At 44.7% G+C, this 22,340-nt stretch overlaps 1 long non-coding RNA gene across 1 annotated transcript; it reads right to left on the bottom strand.

Annotated features, from left to right (window-relative positions):
• Window positions 1–13,319: 13,319 nt before the first annotated feature.
• On the bottom strand, window positions 13,320–21,506 carry LOC145651264 (uncharacterized). The gene is made up of 3 exons (XR_014117105.1): window positions 17,903–21,506; window positions 16,373–16,545; window positions 13,320–15,496 (listed from the first exon to the last, which is right to left on the bottom strand). It is a non-coding gene; the product is annotated as an uncharacterized LOC145651264 (long non-coding RNA).
• Between the last annotated feature and the right edge of the window lie 834 nt (window positions 21,507–22,340).

The following is a 22,340-nucleotide window of genomic DNA, read 5'->3' as shown; positions in this document are numbered from 1 at the left end:
TGCTGCCTGTTTCTTAGAGGCTTTTGGGTGTCGCTGTGTCTAGGTGCCTCAACCTTATTCATACTTTGTCTTAAAACTTTTATAGTGTCAATCGTTAGATCCCCCCTGGAGCATACACACTAATAAATGTATATGTGTTATTCCAGATTAGGGCATCTGTCCTGTGCTGTAAATGTACTGCAACTGTTTATAACAAGGCAATTCAAGACTCATCTTTCAGGAAAATATATTAATCATTGCTGTTAAGTCAGCATAATACCTTTCACACAGCACCATTTTTATCAATACGGAGAATTAAATAAACAAATTATGTGTACATTAGTCTTCCCCAGGCAATAGAGAAGAATATATTTATGACTGTTTAGCTAAGAGTGAATGTGTTCTAAAAATGACATGTTCTCCCCCAAACACAGTTTGCTTCCAATTTTGCAGTCATTTATGTCAGCGCGTCCATACTCAAAACATCGAAACATCACGCCTTTTATTGTATATTTCACTAGAACATCAAGTTCCTTCACAGATGAATTAGTCTTCTATCTCTACACTGACCATTTTCTATAATCTTTTCTAGGCATTGGTCCAGTGATTTGCTACAGGGGAAGCATTAGTAGTTATTTCTCAGTGCTGACTGTTATATGGAGATTTTTTTCCTGGTAGTTCCTACAATAAATAAGCAGCCGGGTATCACTGCAATTCTCGATGTCTTTGACCGAGTAACTTACACGGCTGCAGAAACCGCTGCATTGGCCATAGCGTTTCTGTTAACGTCTCCTTCCCTCAGCCGTGGTTACTGCCAATGCACGATATTGTACATGCAAGCAGAACACTTCCTAACAAGGTGTTGGGTGTCTCCTTCACTCGCGACCGTTTCCCTCTCAATTTTGAGATATTGCCTTCTTGCGCTTCTTATGCGCTTTAAGAATTATTTATGAAGCAGGCTCTTTTTTTTTTTTTTGGTTTATTTTTTGATCGCGTGACGCAGATACTGGCGTGCCCTCCCGCGCTGCGGCAGACTGGCTCCTCCGAACGTCCCGCGAGCTGCAGCGCGTTTTTTTCTGCCCTTAGATGCTTGGAGCAGGACTAAAACAGGCCAGGCATGTAGACAACGGCACTGGAGGAGGAAGAGGAATGCTATACCGTGCTGTTAACACACGTGCTGTCCTCCCCGGCGGGGCCTCAAGGCTTCTGCTGCTTTGAAATATTCATACACCGAGAATACGATGGAGGATTAAGCGCAGACCAAGATGCATTTCCACCAGAAAACAAACAAACAAACAAACAAACAAACAAACAAAAAAACCTTCACACCTGTTTTTCATTGTTTTGTTTTGTGTGTGTGTGTCTCTCTCTCTTTATCTCCCTCTTCTTCTGTTTCTCTTTCTCTCCCTTGATCTCTTTCAATTTTCAAATTTCAATTTAAATTAGCTTTAATGGCATGACAAAATCATATTGTATTGCCAAAGCATTTGTCATAAACATAAGTAACACAAACAGGAATATTTAAACACACATGATAAACAGAGTAGTCAACAGAAGTTTGCACATTACATACCCTTTACAGTGTGTGTGTGTGTGTATATATATATATATATATATATATATATATATATATATATATATATATATATACATACTATAATATGCATACAAATACTGTATATATACACATACATACAATATGCTATACATAGTACTGCAGAGAGCAGCATGTACTAATGTAATGTAATGTAATGTAATGTAATGCAGCACATCACTGATGACTCTTCCCTCAGTCTGTGAAAAGCATGGACATTTTGCAGCAACTTCATTCTCTCCAGTAAGATCTGCAGTAAGTGATTATCCTTCAGTGTTTTAAATTCTAGAAGAAGTGTTTAGAATCTGGGGCAGAATATATCTTGTAGTTGTGTATATTGACTACAGGTGGTGAGGAAGTGTAGCCCTGTCTCCACTGTGGCTCGACTACAGTGGACACAGAGGCGCTATGGTATGGCCAGCCAGGTGCGTCTGTATCTGAACCATCTCTACTGCATGGCTGTGTTTCTCAGTCTGTACCTTCTTAGAGTTCTTCTTTGTTTGTTGTTAGTCACTGTGCTCAGATAATCTTCTGTTGTGTATTCTCCGTGGAGGGGCAGAAGGTTGATTTTGGTTGTTTTAGTTCAGATTCCATTTTCTTTTTATTAGTATGGGCCGAATTCTCTGTCACAGTCCTGCTGTTATCTGTTTGCCCTGTTGATACCAGCAGTGTGTGAGAGTGTGTGGAGCTTCAGTTCTGTCTGAATCAGGGGACTTGTTTCAGTGTTCATCTCTTGGTTCTTTAGGGCTTTGAAATAGTAGCAGCTCGATTTACTGTATTTTTTTATCATTTCAGAATTTGGTGTTTTTCAATGTGGAGTAATCTTGTGTCAGTGCCTAACCCTGCCCTGCATGCGCTGTCTCTGAGGATACTCTTACAGGACTCTGCGTGCAGTGTTTCAATGGGTGTTTGTCCCATTTTTCATATGCATAACTGGTTAGTGGCTGTATAATGCAACAGGTTCTATCATTGACTGGAAAATTTAGAGTCGGGTTCTTAATGGTAATTCACACTGAATAGCTCTTTTAATAGCCCAGAAAATCTTCCTGGTTTTCACTTTTACATTTTTCATGACCAAGTTGAAATTACACAAACTGATTTTCAGCCCGAGATGTGTAAGATTTAGCCTGCTGGATTGTGGGTGTTACAATGGTTAAATTGGATTTGTTTTCCTGACACTTCGATTTTTTTTCTGGAATGTTAGTATCCAGGTTTTTTGATGGTTAATAGTCAGGGCCCAGACACAGAACTGTCTTACAGAACAGATTTAGTGTGTCTATGTGCTGCTGTAAAGCCTGGTTCTGTTGGGGATAAAAGAACCACATCATCTGCAAAAAGCAGAAATGTAATAATGAAGTCATGTAAAGGGAGACAGGAGCTGGAGAATGGTAGAGTGACGTAGCCGATTGGTTAATATAGATGCTGAAGAGGGTAGAGACTGGTCGAGTGACATTCCTGATTGGTTGATATTAGATGTTGAAGAGGATGGGTGAAAGTGGGCATTTTTGCCTCACACCACATTTTGGACTGAGGAACTGAAGATTTTTTCCAATCTTAATGGCACATTGGTTGAGTACATGTTTTTATAATATTGTATGTTTTCCAACCCTTTCCATGTTTAGTCAGTTTTGAAAATAGATATTCGTGCCAAATGGAGTCAAAAGCCTTTTGGAAATCTACAAAGCAGACAGAGTTTAGATTTATTTTGGTGCATATATTTCTTGATTAGAATATTTGCTCATTAGAATATGTGAGAATGTGGTCTGACATTCAGCAGTTTAGTAAAAATCTTGCGTTAAATAGCTTGCCAAGATGACTACTTGCAGATTTAGCTGGCACTTTTATCCAAAGCAACTTATAGTCAATACAGCTTGAGCAATTGAGGGTTAAGGGCCTTGCTCAGGGGCCCAACAGAGGCAATACCAGCAGGGCTTGAACCAGCAACCCTCCAACTATAAGTCAAGTACCTTAACCATTGAGCTACCACTGGCCAGACTGCACTGGAATTATTGGAGTGTAGTTTGTCTCCACTCCTAAATATGGGTGTATTGAGTTCAGGTATCAGGGAAGTAATCCACAATCAGTTTTAGGATAGCCAGTCAGAATTTTTTTAGCATCTCTCTCTCTCTCTATCGCTCTCTCTCTCTCTCTCATATATATATATATATATATATATATATATATATATATATATATATATATGTGTGTGTGTGTGTGTGTGTGTGTGTGTGTGTGTGTGTGTGTGAAGCACACAGTCCACTTTGAGTTCTTAGCGCTTGGTTTTTAAGCATGTTTACTACACACTTGGGCTACAAACTCTCTATAATCTCCTCACTTACGTGTGTGTGTGCAGTTCTGAGGGCTCTGCAAAAAATATGATTAAAGCATTCTCATTTGATAGGTTCAATCCATCATAAAAATACCATAGACTCAAATGGCTTCATGCTTTACCTTAAGATTTGCATTGTTATCCTTGCCGAGTTGAACCTAGAGCAGGTCCCTAAAGACACATTTACTCTGCAGGGAAAGCAAAACACACCATAAATGTTTGCACTATTGATATTCAGTAAGGGTCTTCATCAGAATAAAGTACACTAACACGGCAATGCTTTTGATTAAAATGCTATCCTTAAATTCTGCAGCCTGTATGAATTTAGCACCTTTCAAGAGCTTCACCATTGAAACGTCACAACACATTTGCTAACATGTGCATGATGCTCAGGTATTGTGTGGGAATAGAGTTTTCCTAATGATCAGTGGAGTTCAACAGTAGCTCATTCACTTCACGACTCCTGGTATTTAGCCTGGAGCTATCTCTGCCTCTCACATCCCCCAAAGAGGCTTTGCCTGCTGAAGGTTCCGAGTTTTTTCCAAACTAATGTATTTTATATTATCACTGTTGCTTTGCCACGTTGCACAAACCCAGCTGGAGTCAATAGTGCTGTTGTGCGGAGAGGAGAAGCATCACTCAAACATAAGTCGAACATTCTCCTTTGAATCGAATAATTAATGAAATGCAAATCAGACCACAGAGGTGTGACCAAATTCAATTAACTTTGCTAAGCAGGCCCGTGGATTCATCATCCCCAGAATCCAGCTTGGGAAGCACAATGGAGTGATCTGGCAGTGGTAAATTTCTCCCTCGGTTGACAGCCTCATTAGTGAGAGGTTTGGCTTTTTTTCTAACATCTTCACTGAACGGGGCGTGAAACCTGACGTTCCAGGTGACACCACAGGGAGTCCAGAGGTTACAGCTACTTCTCAGAAACCGAGGGCTTCTTTTGATCATAGGTGAACACGTCGCTCCGCACGGCTGCAGCTGTTTGATCACTGCTGTTGACCTATTTAATTGTGGCTTGCTCCTGGGTGAGGTCCGACTCCTGGCAATCCCTGCATCCACTTTGGAAATGCTGAAAAAAACTTCTTCTCTGACTTGCCACCTATGCAACATTTTATTTCATACTACCGTGAAATTCTCTAAATATTTAACTAAGAACAGAACTAAGATCAGGTGGAGTGGACACGAACCCCAAACATAATCCTAACCTGATCCTCAAACCTAAATCTCATAAGGGAACTCAAAAGAGTGCTCTAAGATAATGAAAAGGGGGGAATCTTCCACTCAGTTGGGTTTTAATTGCACAGTACGCGGGGAGCATAACTCCTGGCCAAGCTTAATTTCCTCAGATTATCTGTACAGGGCAGGCAGGTAATAAATAACCTAAAACCCTGGGCTGAACCTGGATCACACATCCCAGCTCTCTTCGCTCATAGACACAGCTTTGAAGCAGCACATCTGAAAGGATGCCAAAGGAATGGCGGGGAGGTGGAGAGTTGCTCTGTCTCTTCCCAAGCTCAACCTCCCGATAGGAGCTATTTTGAGTTCGACAGGGAAAGGTGGTTCCTGGATATGCACGTAAACCAGTGGTTTTACCCTCAAGAAAGAAGAATGACTGCTTCATGTATAGAGTATGCAGTTAAGTTCAGTTACTGTGGGTGTTTACAGTGCATCCTAAGAGTCAACAGCTAAGATTGTGCCGAAACTGTTGGAAAAACTTACTATGGCGGTTCATTATACGAGTTCATGTCTACAGGATTCTCGGCTGCACCTGTAGCATCGGCAGTGAAGAAGGACCAGGAAGTGCCGCTCTTTCAGATGAAAATGCTCTTTTAAAGAAGCCTAACAACAACAGGAAAGAGACTGAACTACTGGGGAAAATGGGGAGGGTGACTAAAATACACACACGACTCTCTCGCCCCGTCTTCTCTCGCTCCGAGTCCCCTATCACCATGTACCCTCTCACCCCGTGTCTTTTCTTGTCCCAGGTCCTCTCTCATCCTGCTTCCTTTGACCCAGGCGGACAGCTGAACACAAGCACGTGAGGTATCCTGAGCTCACAGCTTGGGCGAAGCCCTTAGGGGATGCCCGAGAGGTGAGGGCACGTCATGCAGTAGTTTCACACTTGCTTGCTCCACCGTCGTATGGAAATCAAAACCTCCTTCTCCTCCATGAGTCCCCCCACTACCTAGCACTGTGTTTTTCTCCATAGCGTCTTTACACCGACAGTTAATTTCTGCCCTCTCAGCCTGAAAGGCGGTCGCTCGGAGGCTGGCAGTGCGGCGATCAGCAAGCACCTGCAGTTCTTTCCTTTTCTGTGTTAGGCAAACATGTGTCGCATTGACGTTCAGCCATGATGCCAGGTGGCTACTTGCAGCTGACCGGGGTATAGTTCCCAGGCATGCAGGGAAGACACGTATCGTCCAAGCCATTGCCTCTCTCTTGCCGGGCACCAGCAGTCTCAGCCTTCCTTGCAGGCTTCTTGCTCTCGGCTGGCTGGACCCATCCTGCAGCGGGCGGGCGTAACGCACGGCACCCACTTCCTGTGAGCTACTGTGCCACCCTCCGTCAAGTTCATTGATGTGCCGCTGGATTTCTTTCAGTTCACCAGCCACATCCCACTTCAGACGCCAGCTCAGCGGTTAAGGTACTCGATTTGTAATCGGACGGTTGCTGGTTGAAGCCCCACCGCTGCCCAGTTGCCACTGTTGTGCCCCTGAGAAAGGCCCTTAACCCTCAATTGCTCAAGTTGTACTCGGTCCTAATTGAAAGTCACTTTGGATAAAAGCGTCAGCTAAATGTAGATCAGGATGTGACATTCCTTCAAATGAAAATCATAACAACAAGGAAGGGACTGAACTAACTGGGAAACTGGGAGATGGTAAGCATTAGAATATCGAACCATTTCATGCTCATGTTGCTGGAGAAGCAACACGTCAAACCACAGGCTCTGTCCAGTTCGAATGAACTCAGTTTAATGAGCTCACATATGGCACAAACCTAAGACACACAGGCCAAGGCTTCTCAGCTACGTCATTAGAAAAACCAGCCCCTTCCCTTGATTTATGAAAGCCCCTACCGGTCCTGGTTTAGCATTAGATTTAGGGTTTAGGGATTAGGATTAGGTGTTAGCAATTAAGATTAGGTCTGGGCTCTCCACCAGGCCTGCTCATTCGATTTGTTCCCAGCAGCCCAGCGACACAATCATGAGCAGTTAATCTTTCCCTTCCTCCACAGGTGGAGAAATTTTTTTTTTATCCACAGCCCTTCTGCTATCTCTCTCTCTCTCTCTCTCTTTCTCTCTCTCTCTCCCTCCCTCTCCCCTGACAGAGCCGTATTAATAAATCTGCCTCTTTGTCAAATTAGCTCACGAATGTCCCACAGTTTACCATCCATAATGCTCTTCATCATGCTATGGCTGCACAGTTCGCTGGACCATGGAAAGCAGTCTCGACCGTCCTTCTGCGTGCTAATTGGTGTGGGCGGAAGATCTGAAACCGTGTGGGGCTCCTCGCCCGGGAAAAATGGGAGCGACAGAGGAAGGCTGTCTGGAGGGGAGCAGCGTGGGCGGAACAATGCCAGGGGAAGTTATGAGGTGTTTCTCGAGCTGGATTTCAAAGCCCACGTGCAGCTGTGATAATTGCAGTGGCATTCCGCGCCATCTCTGGCACGGAACCGATCCGAAAGTATTCCCCCGCAGAATTCTATCAGGGGCGTCCTCGTCACTCGGAAAGCCCGAGGGCTCTTTTCTCGGTTGCTTTCTGCTTTAGAAACTGCGGCAACAGAGCATGCCCTGCCTATCTGCCTCAGCCCCCAGCTCTTGGCGGGAGAGAGCGTACGCTGTGCCGCATATATCCTCCTCTCACGTTAAGGAACCGTATATTCTTAAACCCTCCTTCACAGTCTGCCTGTGGCTTTCGCTGATTCTCTGGCAGCCTGTTTGGCATCTCACAAAGACATGCATGTGCACACACACAAACACACACACACTCACACAGAGTGGAGGCTCAGCAGGTGTGAATGGCTTCCACCGGGTGCTCATCTGCGGCCTGTGGATTAGAGCAGGTGGGGGGGGCGTTATGGCCCTGGAAGCACACACCTGATTTACTTTCACACTAATTACTTTTAAAAACAGACACCGCTCCTCCTCTCCACCACGCGAGCGCGCTCGCTGCAGGTTTAAGCGTCGAAATCCAATTATGGATTGGCAGATTAAGTGGACTGCAGGACTGGAGACTCCTACGCTCCGAGGACTGTGTGGGAGGCCATCCCCAAGGGAGCGGATGGACACAGACAGCTCTATTCACCGGGTCAGGAGACGAACGCCACGTAGTTCTTCGTAATCTGTATACAGCCGCCGCGAGTGCATATGCAGGTTGGCTTTATTGTTAAGAGCAATATCCGTGCTCGGCCATTCTGGTTTTGAGGTCTTAACACAGGATAGGCATTACACAGTTATCCATTTTGTGGAACTCCTGTGTGTAACAAGTGTCTGATCCACAGGGACTGGATGTACCGGACTGGATGAATGAGAATCCATGAATCTCTGAAGTTGGGAACAAAATCTATAGACTGGAGTTCATATAATGACCTCAGGAGGAGTGGCCATATTTCTCGGAAACTGCCTCGTTTTATAGTGTTGGTACTTCAGAGGCCAGAGGTTCTAGCCACGTTTTGAGTGCCTGCCTCTGAACGAAGGCTGAACGAAGCCCGGCTTCTTTACGAGTCCTGCAGTGGATGGAGAGAGTCTGAAAGGGCGCCGGGGGTTTCTCTAGAAAATAAGTGCTGTGTGCAGACCCACACTCTGCTCGGATTTGTTTAGCCTCCTCAGTATCACACCTGAACAAAGGGCAAAGCAGTCATCATACCCCCCTCCACCCACCCTTGCCCCACCCTCGCCCCCACCCCCGCCTCACCCTCGCCCCCACCCTGAACCCCTAAAGTCTTGCCTGGCCTTGCTAACACGAGGGCTCATAAAAGCCTCACCAGGGGCCTCTTCAGCAGTGTGCCAAGCCATCTTTACTGCCTATCAGCCTTATTTTTACTTTTTCAATTGACAGCGTTAGGGGCGGAGCTTGCTGTCTGGCTCTGCTCGGCCTAGACGCGGGAAGCCTCACGGTAAACCCATGAGTCAGCTTTGGCCCACGCCGGCCCCGTTGATAGCTGAAATGACAGCTGGACACATGATTCTTTCACATGATTTTTATTTCCAGCAAATCAATTCACAGATGTGACAGGACAGAATTTGCTGTTTTCCATCAGTATGGCCACGACCCCAGTCTCGCGGCGTCGCCAGACCGGTGTCACTGGGAGGACTCCGGCTCGCGTGCGTACGGTTGAACCCGACTGCTGTTGGTGTCACACACGAGGCCACTCCCTCACTTGTCTGCTGGCACGCATTTAAATGTGCTACAGCAGATCTGGGTGAAAGGGCATCTTCTTCCCTGAACAGAATAGCATTAAGACGTGCCTACCGTTGCTCTCCTGCAGGTCTTGACAGCTCGGGTCTCGCCGGTGGTCATTTTCGATCGCGCTCACCTCTGATCTGCCGGCACTCTCCACCTGAGAAGCGCTGCATCTCCCTCTCCAGGCTGGCTGGGGATTCAGCCCTTTTATGATCGCCGGTCCGGTCGATTCCGTCAGCTCCGCTACCCCGTCACGCCCTGCCATTACCTCTGTTTTCCCCCGCAAGCAAAAAGCGCAGCGCCCCCCTCCCAGGAGAGGCTTTCCCCTTTTCACAGCTTAACTTAACTTTACTTAACAGCACTTCCCGGTACGAGCCCCGCGCCTGCATTTGCATGTACGAGTCTAACATGCTTCGACAACCTTGACCTCGAAGGCTTCATTGTAAACAGAACATGATGAGAGCGACGTGCGCCTAGCAACGGGCAGCACCCCACGCATGCTCAAAACATGCCTGAAAGTCAGTAAGCAGACAGCCTCACACATATACGCTGGAACAAACAGGCAGGCTCCCTGCTACTCGGACAACGTGGCGGGCACACACGGGCCCAAATCCCGCCCTCCCCCGGACCGTCCGCTTCCCTTGAAAGGCTTTCTGTTATTCTTTCCCTGTCCTTTATCTTGTTCTATCCTTCTGTCTCCATTCTTTCTTTCTCTCTCTCTCTCTCTCTCTCTCTCCCCCCCTCCCTCCCTCTCCCTCTCTTTCTCTCTCTCCCTCTGTCTCAGTGTGATGCCTTTGGTTCCCCTCGTCAGCTAGTTAGACTGGAGATCAATGGTGCCCTCAGACACTGTTCTAACGATAGAAACACAAGGCCACACTCATCAGACACCACCATAATCCCCAGGAATTCTGTGTGTGTGTGTGTGTGTGTGTGTGTGTGTGTGTGTGTGTGTGTGTGTGTGTGTGTATGTGTGCGTAAGAGAGAGAGAGAAAGAATGAGAGTGTTTATGTGCCGATCAGACAACCCCTAATTGCTTCTGATGCATATTTGAGTCGATTTAAAGTGTTAGTGAATACATCTGTCCACTCCACAATTAACAGTTTTTTTTCCAGGGACAGGTGTGCTTTTTCGGTGGGTAAGGATTTGAGAACCATTTTCATGAGGAATCCTTGAGTGGGAAAAGTGGATCCTTGTTTGAAAGCATGCCAGGGTTATACAGATACGCTTTCTCTTGTGGTTCGGTCCTTGTAGGTGATGAATCTGAACAATGCACAGGCCATCTGATGAAATCGCAATCCAAAGCTACTCTAATTAGAAAAAATAATATAATACGTGGTGCGCATCTACACAGCCTTCTTATCCATCATTGTAATACGATCCCATGGAGCCCTTCTGACAGAATTAATTATGCGCCAAGCCCTGTTGCTTACCTTTCACTGCCAATATGATATAATTAGAGATGGTCAGATTTGCAGGTCTTGGCAGTTCAGCTCTGTACATCATCTAGTTCAGCCTATCACGTAGTAGCTGACTGAAAATAAACCACAACTACAGCTTTATCGAGTTATTTTTAAAGCTTCTAAACACGCTAGAATCAAGATGATGAAATTTGTACAAAACATCTTGGAAAAAAAAGACACAAGCGAAATCCCAGATAAATACTGTCAGTAGGAGCAGCCGAACAGACCGAACTGGACAAAGACTCAGAGGTGCTTCAGACAGAAACACCTCTTCTCATGTCAATAATGAGCATTACAAAGGCAGGATGAGGGCGTTGGGAAGGGGAGAAGGAGGAGGGAAGAGTCCTGACATTCAGGACCATTTAGACCAGGAACAAAATGTCAGCACACACCTCTGCTGAGGCTGAAGCTCTAATCACAGTCTCCCCACGCAGCCATGGTGCGTCAGAAAGTGAGGCCTGCTCGGAGCCCTCGGTCAGGTCGCCCCGCTACTTTTATATTATAATTGCATTCAAATTAAATCCTGCCTCCCAGCTCTGTTCATTCTGCTGGTAAGGGGGGAAAAATGTCCATTTAATTTTGTAAGGGCCAAAAAAAAAAAAAAAAAAGATTAAATAAATAGAAAATGAGTATGTCTCAGTACTCCTAGTGTCAGAGTAGTATGTGTGGTCAAACAATGGCTTTTAGATAGAACATCCTGTATAATTGCACACTGCTTTTTCTTTACATATACACTGGCCGTGTTAGCACTGGCACAGAATAAATTAAGAATAAGCAAAACTCACTTTCATCAGGTGCTCGGAATATAACCTCGGGGTAAACCTATTCACCGGGGCCGGATTTCTCAAAGCATGGCTACGGCGAGACGGCGATGACATCAGCATGCCTGCCACCCCGCCTCCCTCGGCCCATTCGCACAACGGGGGCGCCATACGGAGTCGTAGGAGTGACGGAGGTGAGCGAAAGCACAAGAGCAGCTGGTGCCTAGCTACGCTGGCACGGGGCTCGCTGGCAGGACAGTGTGTTGAGGGCCCGGGCACCGGAGGCGAGATGAAACTCCACAGTAATCCAACTTTTTTTCAGCAGCGAGTCTGCAGGTCGGCTTTGTTGTGAAAACGCCGCGCCAAGGTGGAACCGGTGACTTTATCGTAAATACAGTACGAAGTCTTAGCATGGTGCTACAAGTCAAATACAGTAGGCTGTCGGAGGGATGCCAAACACAGCATTCTAGAGTTTTGCTCAAACGGACGAGAGTAGAGGTATGAGCAGGAGCCAGACAGAAGAGGAGGGGAGAGGTTGCTGTTTTTCTCTTATCCTTTACCCACTCCCAGTTCTCATTAGCTCAGATATTTCTCTGTTCTTCTCAAAGGTTTAAAACCAAAAAAACCAAAAAAAACAAATTAACAACTGCACAGTATTTTCTGATTTTCCATGTGCACTTGATGTCCCTCACCAAATTAGGATACACCGACCGTACGCAGACTGCTGTATTAACAGTTGCCATGGTAGCTGCATACAAATGGTGGTGGTGATGGGATGGAGGTGTGGGTGGGGGGGGTAATAAATGAAAGGTGGGAAAAACGTTTCTTCTTCCTCATGCGCCACTCGCTATGCACACAACCCTCCAGCTCCCCCTAGTGAGTCTGTAGCGCAACTTGCCAGCGGCACTACAGGTCCTGCAGCTGGACGCCACGGGGCTCCCACATGTGGCGTTTGCAAATGTCACCGCCTTTGTAATTAGTTCGCAAAACTGGGCCTGGTGGTCCCAGTCCCAGGCTGGTTACTATGGCAACCCTTCCAACAGCGTCAAAGGACCCCTTTTATCTGAGAGGGGTTAGAATGACTTGGGGAGAAAGATTTAATGGTAAAATGAATGGGTGGAGAGGGGAGGGATCGAATGATCCCATGGCTATAAGTGCTCGGCGAAGAAAGGATTTTATCATAAAGGACACAGGGTCTCTTCTGGTAGAAGAAGGACAGATTTCACACTAGTGTCTATTTTTTATACAATAAAATGAGAATTGTGGTACAGCTCTGTTATCTTAATTCTAAGACGGTGCAGTGAACCTAACTTCACCCAGAAGGCCAAATTAGCACGTCCATATGCTGCTCCGAAAGCCCCGGTGTTATAGGAGGGCGGCCGGTGAATTACACTCTGTCGTTCTCATTTTCTTTAATGAGAACCCTGGCTATATTAGTACACACCACATGGTGCCAATAAAGAAAAGAGAATCTCAAAGCTTTTTTTTTTGTTTCTGTGTCTGGTTTGTTTGGTTTTTTACAGACCATGTGTGCCACAGGCATGTGTTCGTTTGCTGGAACCGCTGCATCCGTACAAGTTAAAAAGATTTTCTTGGACGTTTTTGGTCATCGTTTCTAGAAAATGACGAGAGCTACTTAACTGGATGAAGCCAAAAAATTCTTTGCAGTAATGCACAATGCAGTAATAGAAAATTCAGTGACAGAGAACGCAGTAAGGGAGAAGTGCAGCAGTAGAGAGTGCAGTGAAGAAAACTATAATGCAGTAATGCAGAATTCACAAATGGAGAATGAAGTGGGGAGGATGCTGTAATGAAGAATGCAATAGTGAACAATGCAGTAACGGAGAATACCGTAATGAAGAATGCACTAATGGAGAAGGCTATAAAGAATACAACTGATTAACCAGAGAAAAGAGCATCAAATGGGTAAACAGAACTTTGTCATCTTCAAATCAACGTCATCCTAGCTGCTTTTGATAAAAATAATACCAAAGAGAAGAACATTATTCTTTTTTGCAGTGAACACATATGGGGGAACCCCTTCCCCCCGTTCGGAATGAATCATACGCTGAAAGGGTGCCGTGTCAGAGGTGAACAATTCATTATTTACAAGGGCTCCTTTTAGAAAAGGTCATGAGGCCTTTTGGCATGGCAACATCCCCATCTACCGCCTCGGTCCTTAGCTCACACGGAGCGGTAATGTATGTTATTATCGATTAGATAGGCTCGAGTGCGGAAAGCAAAGAGAACAGAAGGTGCTGTAGGCGCTTCGTACCACGCACTCACAAGGCGAGGCGTCACGCGGTGAGGCGTCACGCGGCTGCAGCACTGAGCTTCCGGACAAGCCAAGCGTGGCCAGGGAGGACTTCGCCGTCCGCTCCGCCGAGGGTCTGCTTCCAATTCCAGGTGATGCCTTCCAAAGCTCACAAACGTCCACTCGGTCTTCTCCCTCACACGCCAGCCATCCGATGCTATCCACTGGGGTTGCTTAGCAACAGCACACAACACTTAAAGGAATAGTGCTCATGTGCTGTGCAGTGAAGAGTGTGTGTTAGCAAGCTCCACTGAAGCCTTCAGTGTCCAGAGCCTCATACTGAGCGTTCCACTCCTACTAATCACTGCTGCTGGGGAAGGACACACACTCCTGCTTAACCCTGGAGTGCTAAACAGAACCACAGTATCCAGTACTAGACAGAACTACCGAGCCCAACACCGTAGAAAGCCCAGCACTTATTAGAGAGCCACCAAACCTAACGCTTAACGTATATCAACAAATCAACCAAGCGAATACTCCTACATATCAGCCAAAGTCGGCGCTCGTAAGAGATCAACCAAACTCAACATTTATTACAAATCAGCCAAACAAATCACCCTTTACAAAACAGCCAAAGCTAACACTCATTACAGATAAACCAAACAGAACACTCATAATAGATCAACTGACTCTAACATTCATTACAGATCAATCAATCCCATAACTCTGGACCAATTTATACCAAAAAAAGAAAACATGAAAAAAATTACTGCAATTAAATAGAAGAGTAGTACTAGAGTCAAATCTCAGTGATGGACTTAGAAGTAGACTTCGAAGGACACTTGCGAAATGACACAAAACTACAGAAGCCAATCTTCACCTTGGTGATCCAATCCTGACAATAAAACTGAAATCTGGGATTAATGGTTGGGCAGAGCGATAAAGCAAGTTTTCAGGGTCGGATCCTGGTGTAAGGAGCGCAGTAACTGGGCATGTTCCATTTATCCTGAGGGTTGTGTTTCACCTTTTTTCTTCACATGGATGTGTTATGTATGTGGAGAAATGCAGAATGTCTGCTGCTAACAGGTAACGATGGCAGAAGATCTATAACGGTATTGCAGCCATATCAGTGTAGCAGCAATGTTCAGCTGTTGTTCTGCTTGGCCCAAAAGTCCCTGGGGAATATGAGGCCATTTCACAGGACCAGGTATATGTAATGTACCTTTCGACGTACCTACATTTCAAGACAATAATACTCACTAATACAGAAGCTCAGGGTTTTGGAAGTTCTGTAATGGGGCAAAGTAAGTAGCTTTCCATATACGACCCTCAAAGAATGATCCAATATCCCAGTACACACAGTGCGAGACTTACATACAAGTCCCTACGTTTTATTAGGCTAGTTGGTTTTAATGTATTGTTGTTTATTTCCATTATTTAGTTTTACACATACAGTGGTGTGAAAAAGTGTTTGCCCCCTTCCCGATATCTTTTTTTTTTTTGCAAGTTTGTCACACAAATGTTTCAGATCATCAAACACAATTAAATATTGGACAGAGATAACACAAGTAAACATAACTTGCAGTTTTTAAATGAAGGTTTTTATTATTAAGGGAAAAAAAATCCAAGACTCTAGTTTTACCTTGTTATTTATGTTCGCTCACGGTCCTAACTCACCTCCGTGGGAAAGGTCAGGGCACTTTATCTAAGCAGGAATGAGAGACATTTTGTCTTTAACGCAAATAACTGATGCAGGACACTACAAACAGGATGAGAGCAAAACCAAGCCTGGCTCCCAGCATTCATCTCACATGTGCCAGTCATCAACTGACAGGCACTTAACCATGGCATTCCAAGAAGTGTGCCAAGCCAAAAGGCCTCTTAACCGACTGTGAGAGTGTGTTTATATCATTTGGTCTTGGCTGATACCATTTTATTTAATTTATTTTGTAAAAGTTGATTTTTCACTTCTTCCCTTTCAGGATCTTTTTGGTGCAGTTTATGAAGTGCAAAAACTGCCATAGCTGGTAGTATTGATTTTATTTTCTATCGCTTAATCGTTATTACTGTGCAATTTAGTATTTTATTAATATGCTTGAAAGCCCAGTATTGTTTGTTTATTTAGCTTCCTGCTGTGTCCCTAAAGATCTGAACTCCACTACTGGCCGATTCCACGACCCAATCACTTCTTCACACGTAAACCTAGACGAAACGAATACATAACACGTCCTTTGATATTTGCTTAATTTGACAATGGATAATCTCATACAAAATAACAGAAACAAAACATATAAAACATTTTTAAAAAACAGGTATGCTAGTCTTATTCCTCACCCTTCTTCTTTGTTCTATTTGCCCACATTATTAAAAGCTCTCCAGCTGCAGTGGTCAGCTGTAGATCACCACAGACATGAGGGTGCTGTTCCTCTCCACCCACTTAAACACTGACATATCAGCTACTGAAGACTGCAAAGGCTTCGATGTCTGATAGTTACCAGTTAAAGTGTTAATACGCGTTTTAATATGTTCGGACAAGGGAGCAGCAGGCGGGCGGGAGGGTCCAGTTGTCGCGGACACTTACAGTTTGTGTGCAGGTTTTGACAAGCCTCCTCTTCTGAAGCAGATGGCACAGGCTCTGCAAAATCACTTTCAGCTTTCAAATGTTCTCGTGTTGGACCACAAGATGAGATGATAGTGGCAACATTTTGCTCCAGCGGGACTAATTTCAGTACATGGAGGAAATCACAACTGCACCTGGTGGATAAAAGAGATGCAATCTGCCGCATTATGCGCTTGATGTACAAATAATATTGTTTCCATCCTATCAAATGCCAAATCTTGCTTCACTTAAGCTAAAAGCTGGAAGGTGCTTTAATGTGTTTAGGTCATCCATGATTCTTCCTGTTTTTAAAGCAACTAGCCTATAGAGAAACTCTGAAACCAGAGTAACTGCTGAAAAAGTAAAGTGTATGATAACTTTTTTTTTTCTTTTTTGAAAGATAGGAAGGTGCCCTTCCAGCATAGTAGGATAAATGTAAGCACTTGTGGAGGACCCTATTAGCCCCCCAAAGATTCTAATGGGAGGTGGGGGACACTATTACGCTGCTATTCTTTATGGTCTGCCATCTGTCCTGTCTCCATTCTCAACAAGCGCGCCACACTTAAGCACATGCTATTCAATCCACAAGCACTCACTACTCAACACATACATTCACACACCAACACACAAAAAGCCAGACAAAAACGATGAACTGGTCCTCTCAACATGGGCTATTTCGTGTGCCAACAAGGTTCAATAACTCTCGAGAACACACAAACGCCGCGAAGCCTCCAAACTCCCTAACAATGCGGCACCATAAGATCCATATAAACTCTTTAACATGAGAAGTGAGGGGGGGGAATGTCTCCGCCTCTCTCTCGGCGACACCCCCCTCCCACACCTCCCAGTGGCCTACTCCACATTAGCAGGGAGGCCGGGGGCAACGCTGACGGAATGACGGAAGTACGGCGGCGGACGCCGGCGTCCAGAGGACCGGGGACGGACGCCTATTCGTAAGGCTCAAGTCAATCGGTGTGAAGTCTGACCAAGGGAACACCTGGATGTTTCGCAGCATGCAGCCAAATTGCCCTCTTTAATAACTCCAGCAGCTGCCCACACCTGCACGTCCAGCAGTGGTCGACAAATGAAATATATATATATATATATATATATATATATATATAGAGAGAGAGAGAGAGAGAGAGAGAGAGAGAGAGAGAGAGAGAAGGTAATAAAAATGTCAAAGATTTACACAAGGTTTCAGGGAAACAGACTGTTTTGATACAGATGTCCTTCATCACCTTTGCCAGCAAAAGCCCTCTGTCCAAATTATCCTATTATATCCAAAATATCCCTGTGTCCAAAATATCCTTTTTCTCTGGAAATCCAGCATACTACTCTGCAATGTTTACTACTTCTACGTCTTTGACCTCGGTTCCCCTCTTTCTGTGAGAGTGTGTGAGCTATCATGTGCCTGAAGGTTGTGAAGGTGGTGGCCAGGAGCAGGCTGAACCCAGCAGGAGCCACACCAGAGAAGCGGCTTGTCTGTCTGAGGGTCTGTCTGGTTCCCACCTGCCAGTCGGCTGCGCCGGCCCTAGCACCACCCTCATTAGTCCCCGAGCTCCAGAGCGCTTTGACGAGGTGAACCTTGTCAGCCGCGGACCTCGTGATCCGAGGCCAGGGGAACCAAGAGAGAGACCGTGGTGGGAGGTGCGGGCCGAGCCAGTGCCCAGTGGCGATGACGGATGAGGTGAGGCCATGTAAGAGAATGAAAAAAGAATATCTCACTGTAGCATCATTAGAGGTGTTGACAGCACTTCAATAGCCACCACAGATAAACAATATATATAAAACAGATTCAGCAACACCTCGGACTGTTTTGTCGTTAGTACCGGGGGAGCACCGGGTGGTTCAGCGAGTGTAGTTCACCTAACAAGCTCTCTGAACAGAGCTGAGGTGGAGAGCACCACGGCCCGGTGAACACCGGTGTTTACATAAGAACTTCACAGCGCACCGTGTGGTTATGTACGTGCTTCTCAGATCTAGCCAGGATTACATACTCCCTTCCATGCCGTCATGGGTGGGATCGCGCTCCACTCAGAGCACTGAACGCACCCCTTCAGCGCTGTTTAGGTGTGCAGTGCAGCAAGCCGCAGAGTCAGGGTGAAGTGCTCATCACAAAACAAAGAGATTTCGGAGGAAGAGCCGCACTTTTGTTCAGTTGTGTGCAGTTCTGTGTTGTTCAGACACAGCCAAACAATCCAACTGTATAATCCAACTGTATAATCCGACTGCATAATCCAAGGTTTCCCAACAGACGGAACTTTTTGGATACAGGTCCTTCATCAGCTGTGTAAGCAATGTAATTCACTTTTCAGCTCTGACTATATTTATGTGTGTGTGTGTGTGTGTGTGTGTGTGTGTGTGTGTGTGTGTGTGTGTGGGCGTACGCATGTGTATGCATGTACTTGAAAACCATAGCTTTTAAAAGGCCCTAGAGTTCAGAGCAATCCTCACTGCATGCTAGAACTTGAGTTTCAGAATGAACAAAGCAATCTGGAGGAAAGTAATGTGTTTCTTCAGGAAACCAAGTGTCTGCCCTACTTTGGAACTATGGAACTATGCCGAGTGTAACTTCTGTTTCATTAGTGTTGGAGTGCTGTATGCTATACACACCTTACAATGTCCATGGTCACAGAGATAATGGATTTTATAGTTTTCACTATAAATGGCAGAAAGCAGAATTACTGTATTTTATGGTTTTCATATGTTAAGTCGTGCACTATGGAGGTATTTGTTAAGTCTGCTGTAGTATTGTCTTTAGGTTTCCTTCCTCTACCAAGTGTAGCTATAAGTGTGAAAAAATGTAATTTATGAGACAAATGTATTTGAAAGGCACTACAACCAGAAGGTCCAGTACTCTATTTGTGAAAACCGTCTGCTTAATTAACATACTATTAGCATTTGTTTATTGTTTGTATTTAATTATGTTAATGCTGCCAAAATTTTGGCAAGGACTTATAGAAAATGAATGCAGGGGAAGTTTCAGCACTGTAGTGTGCTTAGGACCATGGCAAAAACTCTTTTATTTACTGGCATGGTTTTCTCCAAAGTACTCCTTCTCTATGATGCCCATCTTATGGTGTTTCTGCCATCACGTCTCTGCAGAGAATTAAGTTTGCAATAACTGCTTCAATATCAGTGGCTGCCTTTTTCAGTGGCTGTAGTGTGAAGGGCCAGCGAGGCTGAAGTGTGGAGGGCCTGCAAGGCTGAAGTGTTGAGGGCCTGCAAGGCAGCAATGTGAAGGGCCAGCAAGGCTGAAGTGTGGAGGGCCTGTGAGGCTGAGGTGTGGATTGCCTGCCAGGTTGAAGTGTTTAGGGCCTGCGAGGCTGAAGTGTGAAGGGCCTGCGAGGCTGAAGTGTGAAAGGTCTGCAAGGCTGAAATGTGAAGGCCCCGCAAGGCTGAAGTGTGGAGGGCCTGCGAGGCTGAAGTGTGGAGGGCCTGCGAGGCTGAAGTGTGGAGGGCCTGCAAGACTGAAGTGTAGAGAGCATGCCTCTAATTATGCCCTGTTTTGCTACATCAAGAAGTTTGATAAAACTGTTTTGTGATCATATAATAAGCAATTGTGAACATAATGTATGTTTGAGCCTCAGTGGTAGTTTCTTAAAGCCTTCTTTTAAAACAGAATTTATACAGGTTTCTGATGATTGTGTAATGCACACAGACTAACAGCAAATGAAACACAAATCGTTATGTTGATGCACTAGCAAGCAAAATATCTGAAAAGCACTATTTAGGATAGAGTGCTACATTACCAACACCTACTACACGTGCATTGCGCTAATCCTGTTGATAACATGTTTAACATTAATTGTTCTCATTGAATTTACAGAGTTGTCGACATAATCAGTAACAGACACCTTCAGCTCTGTAAGAACATCTGGTGACCAGAGAGACTGAAGAGGGTAACTAAATTGAAAAGTTTAATTCAATATAATTTTGTAATTAAAAGAAATGTTTCTGGTCACTGGTTGTTTGGCTTCCATCACTTAACCATGATTAGCACATAGTTAGCGAGTCTTCAAATAAGCCTCCGTAGCAAGCTGTTAGTCAGCTAGCCGAGCATCTTACACTCACAATGGAGCAGACAACCATGAGAGTTAAGGGATTAATTTAGTCCTTTCAATGGCATCAATTTTATCGATCAACTTAATGAAATTGGTTCAGTGTATTTGTTTATAGTGGCTCTTTTCCAAATGAGATGTACTTGACATGTTTACCAAAGGATTATGAAAGAAGCATACTCTATCATACAAGGCCCTGTGGTGAGCTGTACACTGAGAAGCCTTTTACTTATGAACTCCTGTTATGAAGCCTGTCTCATTTGTTTTAATTATGGCCTATATGATTACTAAGAAAAAAAAAAAAAAAAAAAAAGTACCAACATCCCTGAAGCAGGTGGGCTGATTCAATGGTGGTTCTATATATCCACTGAACACTCATATGGAGGCTACTTAGAATGCAACGTAGAAAAACGATACTCATTTTTTCATTGCACTCTTAGTTATGGGGTTATCTTTTCAATATATGAAGCTATCAAAATAGCTCAATTATATGGATCTATAAGGACAAAACTATATTATCACAGTAAATGCCAGGCTGTGAAGGCCTTTTCTCATCCCCACCACACTTGTCTCTTATCCGGAGATCCTTCCACTGAATGGATCTGAAGTGTAGAATGACCTGATTAGAATTTCAGATCGGACCAGGGTAGACAGAGGCGCTGGCCCCGCAAATTTGCCAGGTGCCACGTGCATTCCATGCTCTTTGCTGCTGTTGAGAGGAATGAGCCATTAGCTTATAGCTTCGTCTGCCCTTGAGCCAGTCTGAACGGCCGCGTGTGGGTACCACTGTCGCAAACTCAATCAAGGGCCTTTTGGAAAGTAGCATGACACGTGACGCTGTGTTTGAATCAGAAGCGTGTCACGGAGTCATGGTGTAATTATGATCAGGGACAGCGATGATCATCTAAAAGTCCAGTTGTTGAGTACAGCACAGTGTGGAGTCAGCTTCATGCCAGCACAACGAAAAGCCCACAAAGAAAAGAAAACCCAATAAATGTGAAAAACCTCAAAACCTTTGTAGTAAACTGTATGACTTTGGATGAGATTCTGCACTCGTGTTTGTTAGTCAATGTTAGCCACCCCCCCCCCCCCCCCCCCCCCGCATAAGATAACTACTGAACTAAAACTAAGAAACTGATTTTTGTTTTCGAGATGAGCTGGTGGAGGCTTTTCGGTGGTTGTCGCGTTGCTCGGTAGGGAGTAAGTCATGCTGTAGTTTACGAGTCATGAATATTCAGTGTGAGGTAATCTGTGATTCAATATGAGTTAGTGTTACGTGTGATGCATGGTGTCTAATGTAATTCTGAAAATGTGGTGAGTGGGCAGTGTAGATATTTTGAAATTTCAGGGACCAGTTTAATGCACAACATGTGTTGCACCAAAACAGAAGTATACAGAAAATAACAGACCTGCTAACAGGGATTATGTTAGATGGGAAAATATTATACAGGACCTTTCTGTAATTAGTACTCACTGAGGAGCAGACCACTGACTACACAAAGACTCTAAATAAAAGGCCTTGAAATATATTCCTGTTCACAAATTCCAAACATAAAACAGTTAAAAACATTCACCTTAACTTAGACTCTTTTGAGAGATGGTTTGAACAGCTGTAATGAACCCATTTCTCATGGCCTCATATCAGATGATATATTCTGACAACCAAACCCACATGGGAATTCTGATATCAGTTTCATCCCATTTGAATTCCTCCTTTATAATCAGGCATGGGATTGATTGTGTGGGACAAGCTTGTCCTTTGATACTGACTCATATTCACAGAACTACAATAAGAGGTTCACAAGGCCAATGCATGAGTTTTTAAAGAGGAATCACAGGCAAGCATCCCAAATTCACATCCTTTCCCCCACTCTTCCAAGCTTACT

The sequence above is a fragment of the Electrophorus electricus genome, chromosome 15 (genome assembly GCF_041902795.1).
Source record: "Electrophorus electricus isolate QZ-2024a chromosome 15, ASM4190279v1, whole genome shotgun sequence".
Taxonomy (NCBI): Eukaryota; Metazoa; Chordata; class Actinopteri; order Gymnotiformes; family Gymnotidae; genus Electrophorus; species Electrophorus electricus.
This window is presented reverse-complemented; position numbering and strand designations above follow the sequence as displayed.